Here is a 10,068-nt window from a genome sequence, read left to right as displayed (position 1 = left end):
CCCCCTTGGGAGCTCAAGTTGCCCCTTAGGGAAGCGTTGCTTCCCAATGGGAGCACGCAGCACCCCATGGGGAGCACTGCTGCCCCCAAAGGGAGCACGCAGCACCCCTTGGGGAGCGTTGTTGCCCCAAAGGGGATACCCTGCACCCCTCCTTCCACGTGGTGGGGAAACTCAGCTATGTGGGGGGGGTATAATTAATTTTTTTCTCTTTATTTATTTATTTATTTATTTATTTATTTATTTTAAACTTTACTATTAAACACACAGTAAATTAAAAAATATAGTCCCAGTGACTTTAAATAAAAAAATTATTTATTTCCAGAAAGCATGGGTTTCCAATATTGGCAAATTCAAATACCCAGATCTAGATTTGAGAGGATTTCTCTAAAACCAAATCCCTATTGGCAAAATAAGATTAATTAACATCCATATATCCAAACACAGGCGGATTTCTTTGATAAAAACTTGAATCTGAAAGCATTTAATTGGAATTTTAATAAATTTCCATGGTAAACAACCAATCTCAAGTTCTTTTTTTTTTTTTTTAAACAATCAAAGCAACCATGATCTAAACTTGGACTGGAAACAGAACAAGAGGGGATTGGATTGGAATTAAATTTATAATTGTTTCATTTTCCCCAAATAGATGAGATTTTCTTTTTTTCTTTTTTTTTCACAAACAGATTTCTTCAAAATCCAAAACAATTTCTGATAAACAAAGAAACCAAAAATATAAACCAGAATCTTAGCTCTTATAGCAATCCTGGTAAAGATTTAGTGAGGAGTCCAACCTGTAGGCTCAAGAAATTTCTCCTCCTCCAAAACCCCCAAATTTTCCTCCAAAAATCTCTTTTTTTTCAACAATATTTTTCCAAAAATATCAATCCCCAATATTTTCCAAAAGTCTAGGTTAAATGGGAAAAGTTTGACCAAAATTTTATTTTTGGAATTAAAATATTTATATTTAAAATAATCACAAAAATCATTCTTTTAAACTATATCAATAAATTAAATTTGCTTTTCAATTTAAAATTGATTTTTCCAAATAACTGAATTTAACCTTTCTATTTCCAAAATGCCAAGAAGATAAAATTAATTCTATTTCGATTAAATTTAAATTTTTCTTTTCCAACAGCATAAACATAACAAATTTAACATTAAAATTAACTATTTAATTGAACTTGCTCCCAATTTAAATCGAGCAATTCAAATTAACAATAATCGCATAAAGAAACCATGTTTAATTTAGTCCCCTAATCTTTAATGCACAAACATTTATTTAATCAAATTAAATAATAAGGACTAATTACTCAATTTAACCATACACACCAAACACGCAACCCAAGAAGCCAAACAGACAGACAACCCACAAACCCAACCAAAGGGAATACCGACGACGACGACGACTGACGACGCTCACTTGAGCACGACTATGGTCAAACAAGGGTCTCACAACCACCTAATCCAACTCTAAGGATTAAAGAGGTACACTCAAACCTACGAATCTAGGTGGAGACGAACCTCGCACCCATGCGGTACTATACCTGAAATCTCTTGCAACCAAGAGTCATACATGCATACATATATAAATTTAATGAAAGCGTTAGCCTGAGATAATAACATGAAATAGGAGAATTAATTAACTTGCATACAAACTGGTGTGAAAACCACAATACCAGGTATGCACTAAAATCAAAACATCTGACTATAACACTATAACATGTTAAACTAACTCAGGTCAAACCGAGATTAGAAATTGATTAGGGTAGGGGTACTACACCTGCAATTGCAAAGGACTAGCGTGAATCAATGGCGCGAAAAGGAACTAGGAATAATGGAGCGTGTGGGAATGTAGACATTGTTGTGATGGAGATGTTGAGAGGAATAGCGGCCCAATAAGAAGTCGTGGAGACAACCCAGAGAAGAGGCTGACATATTGAGCATGTGAGTGAAGATGAAGGAGAAGAAGCCTCGTCAGAACAAGTGAACCTACCGGCAGTTGATCCGAAGGAGGAAAGGTTTTTAAGGGTTTTGAGTAGGGCAAACACTAAGCCTCATTTTACCCCACTGGAATATGATGGGAAGTTAGATTTGGATGAATTGATGGATTGGATCTCAGAGATGGAGAAGTATTTTAATTTTGAAAACATTGTAGAAGAGAGGAAATATGCATGTACCCGGTTGAAATATGAATGTACCCAGTTGGAAGGTGAAATATGCATGTACCCGGTTGAAAGGTCATGCATCTCTTTGGTGGGAGCATTTGCAACTTGATAGACAAAGAAGAGGTAAAGAAAAGATTAAGACATGGGATAGGATGATATCTAGCAACCATACACATTGCATGCATAATATTAGGTCTAGAAGCAGTCAAGTACAACAAATCACCAATCATAGACCTATAGTGAGTCTAAACAACTTCTCGAGATTCATAATCCCTGCTCAAGTGACAACAAGTAGCCATAGAGGTACTCACTGGTTTAGCATTCTCCATGCCAGACTTTTATGATATCTCCTTAACATATTTTTCTTGAGAAATAAATATTCCATTATTTGATCGAGCAACTTCAAGACCAAGAAAGAAAGACAACTCAAAAGTCATTAACATCTTGAATATTTCTTTTGCATCCTCTACAAATCTTTTACATGCCTTATCATCTCCTCCAAAGACAATATTATCAACATATACAACTACTATCAATATTTTTCATCCTCAAATTTGAAATAAATATTACTATCAGTTGTACCTTTCTTGAAGCCTTGCTGCAATAGATACTTATCTAGCCTAGAATATCATGCCCCAGGGGTTTGCTTGAGGCCATATAATTCCTTTTTTAATTTGCATACCATGTCCAGATCTTTTGCCAACTAAAATCTATCAGGTTGTTCTATATAGAATTCTTCTAGATCTGCATTGACGAAAGCTAACTTGACATCCATATGATATATCTTGAAGTTTTTGTAAGCAACAAATGCTAGAAACATTTTGATTGCTTCCATTCTAGCCACTAGAGCCAAAGTTTCCTCAAATCAATGCCTTTTACTCGAGATTGTCCCTTATACACCAATATAGCCTTGTTCCTTGTCACTTCTTTCTTCATTCAATTTGTTTTAGCATACCCACTTGGTTCCAATAACATTCTTTTCGGCAAGTCTGGGAAGAAGTTCCCATTTCTAATTCTTCTCAATCCGATCAAGTTCTTCTTCTATAACTGTTATTCACCCTTCATCCTTGCTTGCATCAGAAAATATTCTGGGCTCAACTTGTGATAGAAGAAAAATATTCTTTTTTTCACTTGCCTTGGCAAGTCTTCTTTTGGTCTGCACACTTTCATTCTTGTCACCAATAGTTTGTTCTTTGGAGTGATTATTTTGAAAATATCTTGTCGAATTCTTGGACATCTTTTCTGATTCCTTTTCTTCCATTTCTTCTTCTTCCTCTTTAATGCAGGGAGAAATATTAGATCCAAAATCCTTAGGCACTTGTGCAGTATTATCTCAGTCTTCACCTACCAACATTTGCACTTTCAATTACCCTATTGAGTCTCTTGTTGAATCATCTATAGGCCTTGCTTCTTCTTGAGCAACCAAGGACAATTCCCTCATGAGCTCTTGAATCAAACTTTCCAAGATCTTTATCTCTTTTGATATAGCATTTGCTTCTAAGATTTTGAAAAATTTGATAGTAGCAGGTGTTTTATACCAAAGTTCATAATGGGTCTTAGAATGGTTAACCCCCCCCCCACCTTCACTCTGTGAAGGATATAGAAATAAGTATGCATGTAAATTAACATCTTTCAACATTTTTCTAGCCATCTCTTGAATAGTTCTATTTTTCCTTTCAACAATCCCATTCTACCGAGTTGCCCTAGGGGAAAACATAAGTCTCCTAATACCATGCCCCTCACAAAATTTTCAAAATCATTTGAAGTAAATTCACCTTCTCTGTTAGACCTTAGAAATTTTGTCCTGGTAGGTTTGCATACATTAGTATTTATCAACTCCAATGGTTTTTAGTAGGAAAAACCTTGTTCTTGAATCTTGTCTTTGTCTACTTCCTCATCTAACATTCCTTGCATATTGTGTTTGTAAGCTTGGTAATCTTCAACAAATCTCTAGCTACATGCGTAGAAGTAATCTTCACCAAGGTATCAAAGTTTATGTGTCTGATCCTCTTGTTCTAAAGCCAACATTCACTTCCCTGAGCAATTAGATAGATGTTTTCTTTAGCTTCCTTTAAATAATAGACATTTCCATCAGTTCTTGTTCCTTCTGCAATCAGTCTTCCAAAGATACCTTTTCTAATTTCATAGTCCTTTCAATGAAATGTAAGTTTATATCCTTCACTGCACATCTAATTAACACTAAGAAGATTGTGTTTCAAACCCTTAACATAAATACTATCATATATCTTGATTTTCTCATCAATGGTTATTGTACCTTTTCCACAAACCTGGGCAAATTGTTCATCACCAAAATTAAGTGATCCGCCATTTTTCTTTTTAAATTCAATAAGATTTCTTCTATCACTTGTCATGTGGTTTGAGAATCCACTGTTTATCACCCATGCATTTGGTTCCTCTTTTGCATGAAGAACACAACAAACAATTAATTATCTTTCATTATTTTCATTAAATTCCTTATATTCTTTAGACTTCTCACAAAATTTGCTTTCGCTTCTATCATCTTCCATTTTCTTACTTACTTTGAATGTAACTTCCTTCTTTGTTTTATCTCGTTCAACATCTCTCATCTCAAAGGCAGTGAGAGCTCCATAGAGTTGATCCATAGTATATGCATCCAAATCTCTACTTTCTTCAATAGAAGACACTTTAAGATCAAAAGACTTTTGTTAACCGATGCATGTAGCTATCAATATTTTCATTGTCCGACATCCTTAAATTGTCCAATCTACTTTTGAGATTCTACAATTTGATTTGCTTTATCTTCTAGTCTCCTTCATAAATGTTGCTAAGTTTCTCCCAAACATCCTTGGTGGATTTGCAGTTCATCACCTTCAAGAGCTTAGTATTAGACAAACCACTTATAATTGAATTCTTTACCTTTCCATTGTTCTCATGCATTTTGATCTCATTCGCAGTAGTAAGTGGATTAGAGGGAGGAGTATAACCATATACAAGAGAGTTCCAAATTCCATATCCCATGGAGTTCAAATATGATTCCATTCTCCTCTTCTAGGAGTAGTTTGTGTCATCAAACTTGGGAATCTTGTAAGATCTATCATGTGCCATCTCAAGCCTGCCTCAAGTGGTTAAGCTTCTCTTAGAGGATCTTGGCTCTGATACCAATTATTGAATACACCTTAGGATTGAAGGGTGGGGAGGGGGGTGAAATAAATTTGGAGCAAATACTTGAATTTTATTTCACAAATCACTATCAACTTAATCTTAACCTTATCAATAACCATGAAAAGTTAAAACAGTAAATCACCATGCACAAGAGAACGCCAAATTTACATGAAGAACTAATATATAAAAAACTATAGAGAGTTAACTCACTATATATGAAATGATTACAGATTTGTTTTATGCTCACTACCAAGGAAGCACCCTACTCCCCAAAAGGACTTGCTAGCTAAGATGTACTATCCCAATGGAAACTAAGAGAAATTCCCTTAGGGCAAGATACACAAGTTGCTAGAAGACCCACTATCTACCCAGCTCTTATTTGGGAATTCCCTTCTTCATGGGGGTGATCAAAGTGTCCCACTTGTCTAAAGTGATAGAGGGGATTAGATCTAGAATTTCAGCCTGGAAAGCAAGATGGCTATCTCTTCCAAGCCACATTTTACTTATCAAAACAGTCCTGGTAACAATCCCAAACTACTTTATAGCAGTCCTTAAGGAACCTAAATCAGTTGTTCTTCAAATAAAAAATATTATCAAGGATTTCCTCTGGAAAGGAAATATGAATGATGCTAAAATGATCCCCCTAATTTCTCTAAACAGTATGTCCTCAAACAAAATGTTAGGAGGAGTTGGAATACATGATATAACTAAGCGTAATTTGGTGATTGGAGGAAAGCTAATATGGACGATGTATACACACTCTCAATCAAAATGGTGCAAAATTATGCAGGCCAAGTATCCGGATTCTGAAAATGCATTGAGAATATTTACAATTTCCAACCCTCCAAATGGACCTACAATGTGGAACTTCATGATGTCCTGTTGACAAGTTGTTACTTCTTACATCTCTTGGTTAGTTCATAAGGGTGAGGTTGCAGTTCATTTTTGGAATGATTCTTGGAATGGTTATCCACCTTTAAATGATAATGTATGTCTTCGGCTTATTATACCTATTCTCTCACAAATTTGGGGTGTTAGGTTAATTGATTTTATTGATTCAGTTGAAATATCTTCAGGGAGAGTAACATGGAGAGAGTGCTCACAAATACAATTTTCAGAAGAGCATAAAGATATTTTCCACCAAATTCTAAATCAAAGAGTAGTGTTCCTTTCTAACAAAGATGACACAGTAATTTGGGTAGCATCTAAAGATAGAAAATATTCAATAAAACAAGGTTATAAAGCAATCAAAAATAAGGAAATTCAAATGCAATCTTAGAGGACCTTCTCATTATGTTGGTCTAATGCTTTACTGCCTAAATCAAAGAGTTTTACTTGGCTTGTACTTCATAATAGAGTTATAACAAGTGACAGATTAGCTAAACTTCAATTTGTAGAGCGTTTGAAGTGTGCCTTATGTGATGAATTTTTTGAAACAATTGATCATCTATTCATCCAATGTGAATTTGTTCAACATTGTTGGAAACATGTGATGTCCAAATCGTGTTTATTTTCACCTCTCCCTAATAATGTTTGGAACTTGTTCCAATCTTGGCCAGTATTATACAAAATCTCTTTTTTTTGCAAGTATTTGGTGCATCATTCTTGCTATGGTTCTTTGGTCTATTTGGTGGGAACGTAACAAGAGAATTTTTAGGAAAGTATGCAACTCCTTCTAGCAGACTCAAAATATTATTAAGAGTTTTGTGTCAGAAACAGTAAATGCTTATGTTTAGAAGCATAAGAATTGCAACTCTTTATTTACAGGATGAGATGAATCTATTTTGAAAGCTTGGCAAAACATATTTATACCCTTCAAAGGCAACATCCATCATTCTGTTAAGGTGAAAACAAATAGAAATAATGTTAAATGGCTACCCTCGTCACATGGCTTCTACAAATTAAACTTTGACAATGCTTCTAGAGGTAATTAGGGAGTCTCTGGAGTGGGTATTTGCATTGGGGATCATACAAGGAAGCTAAAAATAGTGAATTCCATCTCTTTACCCCCAGACACAAATAGTGTGACATAATCATTGGCTCTCTTCCACGACCTTCTTCAAGCGTTTGGGTATAAATAATATTCATATAGAAGAGGACTTATTTTTAATCATTAATGCCTGCAAGGAACAAAAGTGTCTCAATTGGCATATAAAATATATATTGCAAAAAATTTGGAACTTGTTGGATAAATATGAATCATTTCAACTATCTCGTACTTGCAAAGAGGGTAATTGCTTAGCAAATAAACTAGCAAACTTGGGATGTGAAAAAGTGGAAATTGAAATATTAGAAGGTGATCCCTCCATAAACAGCTTCCCAAATATTGTCAGTTTAGTTATCCATGAAAGCAAGTGTGACTGAAAATCTCACCCAAGTTAAAGTCGGTTTTTTATTTATGATGCCTTATGTTGTAGATCATTCAAAGTGATTGGTTTAAATGAGGGATATTGTCCATGTTGCTTAATAAAGCCTAATATGTTGTGCCTTTCTAATTATTATTTGATCCTCCATTCTTTGTGTGGCCCACAATGTTGGCTCAAGAGGTGATTCCTCCAAATTCCTTCATCTTAATAGATATTGTTGACTTTTCCCTGCAAACCAAGTTCGGAATGCTCCCCAAGTACCATCTCCAAATAATCAAATGCCTCTATTAATTCTAGCTAGAGCCAAGGCTAGTTTATCCTCCCAGCATGAGTCTGCACATAGCAATTTTCAGGAGCAGCTGGGAGAGAATGAAGTTCAGGAGGATGCCATGGAGGAATACTATGCTTGCAAGTAGATTTTGCCTCCATTTTGTATTTATGAGTTATATAACAGTTGTTTTATTATACCTGGTCTTATATAGACCAACTTAATTTCAAGGCATACTATGCCTTCTATGTCGTGACAAATATATCATTTGGCTATCAAGAGTCTTGTTTTGTATTCTTTATAATCCTTTTATATTATTATAGATTCCAGGCTCCTAGCCTTTCACCAAAAAAAATATATATATAAGAGACATGATGATGATAACAAAAGAACGGATAATTGTAGAAGAGATGACAAAACTAAAAGAATATGCCAAAGACAAGCCTAAGAAGAGTTTTTATTAAATGGAGACCCATTCATTTGAAGATGGTGATTGTGATGACTTAAATGATGAATTATTATTTTTATTTATAAAAGAAAAAGATAATGGAAGGTTCAGTACTCTGTATGATGAAAACAACAATGAAAGATCAATGATTGTAAGGATTGTACTACATGCAAAAGAAGAACCTAAAGCTTGGATAATTGATTATGGATATTCAAATTCTATGACAGGTGACAGAGGGAAGTTCCTTGACTTTCAAAAGTATGACAATAGATTAGTGAAGTTTGTTGGTGAAGAGGTTGCATATATGTGGTAAGAAACCATATCCATTGATGGTAGACATTAGACAAATGTTGTGCATTAAAGGTTACAATCCCATATTTCATGGGTCTGGATGTGAGATTAGAAAAGAAGGTTCCTCAAGGTTAGTTGTAGAAGGTATAAGAAGAAACGACAATGTCTATTACATAAAGGAAAATAGGGAAAGTAGTTGTCTATTGGCACAAAGCAGTAAATATTGGTTGTGACACAAAAGGATGGGACACATTAGTTTAAAAAACATGATGGAGATCAATCTTACTTAAGCAGCGAGAGATTTGCCAAATATTATCAAACTTGCCAATACCTTGTGCAAGGAATGTTAGATGGGAAAGGAAACAAGGAACAAATTCAAGAACAATGAGTATTCTAATTCAAAACCTTTGGAATTGATTCATACAGACTTGTGTGGACCTACAAGGACGAAGGTTAAATGGTTAACGATATTTTATATTGCTCATTGATGATTACTCTAGAATCACATGGGTTATTTTCTTACAAGAAAATTCATAAGCCTTAGATAGATTTAAAGTGTTTATATCTATGGTTAAAAATCAAGTAGAAGCTAAGATCAAACATCTAAATCTGATAGAGGTGGAGAATTTACATCAACTAAATTTGATAGATTTTGTGAAGAGCATGGTTAACGATATTTTATATTGCTCATTGATGATTACTCTAGAATCACATGGGTTATTTTCTTATAAGAAAATTCATAAGCCTTAGATAGATTTAAAGTGTTTATATCTATGGTTAAAAATCAAGTAGAAGCTAAGATCAAACATCTAAATCTGATAGAGGTGGAGAATTTACATCAACTAAATTTGATAGATTTTGTGAAGAGCATGGTATTAGAAGACAAGTGTTTACACCTAGAACTCCACAATAAAATGGAGTTGTTGAAAGGAAGATAACTCTCCACCTTCCTCTCCCACTCTCTCTCACTCTCTCTCTCTCTCTCTCTCTCTCTCACACACACACACACTCATAAAATAATGTTGTTAGGGGTTACATCCTTATAGCATTTATATCTAATTTTTAATACAAGGTTATGAAACTTTATATATATATGCTTTCCCTCTCTCTCTCTTAGGTCTCTCCCTCCCTTTCCATCCCTCCCACCTCTCTCTCTCTCTCATTCCATCCCTCCCACTCTTCTCTCACTATGTCTCTCTCTAAGTTCACTTCTCACTCCCCTCCCCCCCTCTCTCTCTATCTCTTTGGTATCTCCCTCTTGCCCTCTCCATCCTTCCCTCTCTCACTCATTCTCTCTAACTCTGGAAGGTCTCCTCCTCTCTCCATTTCTCTAGTCTCTCCCTCTTGCCCCCCACCTTCTCTCTCTCTCATTTGGACTCTCTTACT

The sequence above is a fragment of the Cryptomeria japonica genome, chromosome 1 (genome assembly GCF_030272615.1).
Source record: "Cryptomeria japonica chromosome 1, Sugi_1.0, whole genome shotgun sequence".
NCBI lineage: Eukaryota > Viridiplantae > Streptophyta > Pinopsida > Cupressales > Cupressaceae > Cryptomeria > Cryptomeria japonica.
This window is presented reverse-complemented; position numbering follows the sequence as displayed.